Source organism: Gastrolobium bilobum, unplaced genomic scaffold (genome assembly GCF_033153095.1).
Source record: "Gastrolobium bilobum isolate Gb01-03AN ecotype WA unplaced genomic scaffold, APGP_CSIRO_Gbil_v1 utg304588, whole genome shotgun sequence".
Taxonomy (NCBI): domain Eukaryota; kingdom Viridiplantae; phylum Streptophyta; class Magnoliopsida; order Fabales; family Fabaceae; genus Gastrolobium; species Gastrolobium bilobum.
The window spans coordinates 70,327-72,712 of record NW_026899164.1 but is presented as its reverse complement, the minus strand read 5'-3'; the positions used below and the strand labels follow the sequence as shown (position 1 = coordinate 72,712).

At 40.4% G+C, this 2,386-nt stretch overlaps 1 non-coding gene across 1 annotated transcript; it reads left to right on the top strand.

The window, feature by feature from the left end:
• Positions 1–1,125: 1,125 nt before the first annotated feature.
• On the top strand, positions 1,126–1,232 carry LOC133287944 (small nucleolar RNA R71). Its single transcript, XR_009748299.1, has one exon. It is a non-coding gene; the product is annotated as a small nucleolar RNA R71 (small nucleolar RNA).
• Positions 1,233–2,386: the final 1,154 nt, after the last annotated feature.

The following is a 2,386-nucleotide window of genomic DNA, read 5'->3' as shown; positions in this document are numbered from 1 at the left end:
TTTAATATAACTAAGGAAAAGGGAACGTACTAACCTATCACCTATTACTTATTATTTATTAAAATGTTAAGTTTGCAAAAATAAAATATAAAATAAAAAAATTAATTGCGATTGTGCGGTCAGGGACCACCCCAAAACTACGTTCGTGGAACAGAACGTACTTTATTTGGACTTTCTGGAGTGGAACATCAGACGTTCCCTCCTTTATGGGAGCTATGTGTTTAACAGTAACCACCCCAAAACTTTGCTCTTTGTCATAGAGCAAATGTAACCACTGGGTTGCCTCCCAGTCAGCGCTTAGTTTAATGTCTTTAGCTAGACATGGTACTTACCTCTCAAGTTGCTTCAGAAGTGGTCGAGGGAACTTCAGTGTCCCCTGGTAGTGATTCTGGTGTTCTTGTTTGGAGATTGGCAGCAATCTGTCCCAGATGGGACTCAATGTTCCTGACCACTGCATCATTTCTGGTGACATATTCCTTGACATAATTTTGCAGGGTGTTGATACGTTGGTCCTCTCTATGGAACGCAACATAGTTGTTTCTCTTTTCTTCAAATGTTCCACTGCTGCTGCCTTGCTGATACTGCTGTTGATTGTTGAATGGGCTTTGGTTCATGGGTGGCTTCCATTGGGTGTTGTGGTTCTGATCCTTAATGATAGTTCCTCTAGGGCTTGAATTTGTATTGCGTCCTGCTTGTTGATTGTCTCTGGTGAAGTTCCTGTTGCCAAAATTTTCTGCATAACACACCAATGCAGTGGATGGGCAGTCTGTTGAGTTATGAAGGTCACCACAGGCTGAGCATGGTTCTGTCTCAGCTGCTGTGAGTTGTAAGACTTCCATCCTTGGTGCTGATTGGTCAGCTTTCAGGTTCTTCACTTCATTCATGAGTGATGCCAGCTGGGCTTCCATGGTGGTTTGTTTATCCAGTTCTAGCATGCCTGGCTTCCTTACTGGGCTCACCCTGTCTATTGGCCATTGAAGACATCTTTCAGCAGTTCCTTCTATGATTTCATACCTGGATTCAAGTGTTCCTCTAAAGAAATATCCTCCTACAGCAAAATCTAAGTGAGATTGAGAAGTATGGTCAAGTCCCTTATAGAAAGATTGTAACACTCCTCAACTCTTTACCACATGGTTTGGACATTTCCTGATGATGTCCTTATATCTCTCTCATGCTTCATAGAGATTTTCTCCATAAAACATTCCGAAGTTAGAGATTTCTGCCCTAACATCAGCTTGTCGAGACATAGGGAAAAACCTCTCTATGAAGTTGTTAGATAGCTCCTCCCATGTGTGGATTGACCCAGGGGTGAGAGTTTTCATCCATGTTTTTGCCTTTAAGCCCAACGAGTGAGGGAACAACCTCATTCTCATGCTTTCCTCTGTCACACTCTCAGCTTTAAAATTATCACATATATCTTAGAATGTTGTGAGGTGTGTGAAAGGATCTTCTGCAGGGAGTCCATTGAAGAACCCTGCTTCCCTAATCATGTGAAACATGATAGGTTTCAGTTCAAAATTTGGTGCTACAGGAGGGAGGATTACTCCCCTGTCTGGTCTGTTCCTGAAAGGAGAAGCCAAAGTTCTGATGTTTTGTTCAGGAGGAACCTCTTCATTATTATTATGATCAGCCATGTTTTCAAGGACTTCTTCCCTGAGGTTTCTTCTTCTTCTATGAAGTGTACGTTCTGGTTCAGGGTCGAAGAGAAACTCAGGTACTTCAATGGAGTGATCAGAGTTTGTTTCAAACTCTTCACTCATAAACCATAAACACAGAGCATGTATGCACAGCAGTTTAAGTGACAAGTAAAAAGAAAAATAAGAGGTAGAGTTAGATATACAGAGTATGTACTAAAAACAGTAAATAAGAACAAGATTTAGTGTTTCTATCCCCAGCAACGGCGCCAAAAACTTGTTAGGTGGTTTACTGATGGTGGAAAAATATAAGTTCTGATAGGGGACGTTCTTCTGTTCTTGCAGAACACAGATTTGCTCCCTTAGTTCAACCCAAGTGCGCAAGTGCACGCATCAAGTAATAAAGGGAGTATTAGTCCCCAAATTATCGTTCCCACGAGGATAGAGTCCTAATTTTGTCTTATACTATTTTATAAAGAATGAAGATGAGAAGAAAAGTTAGTAAATGAACTGTCTGGTCAAACATCCCCGACTGTCTTGACAATGTTCCTCACGAACAGTAGGTTCAATCTGGTGACAAACAATCTTATGAGATAATAATCATTGGGTTTTTATAAGTGCAAGATTAAATAAAGTAAAAACTACTAAAACATAAATAACTATAATCAAGAGACAACAGGGTGGTGGCTAAAACAATTTAACATAAGGAACAAATTTATTGCTCCACTCTTAAAGGGGTTGTTTTCTCTGCT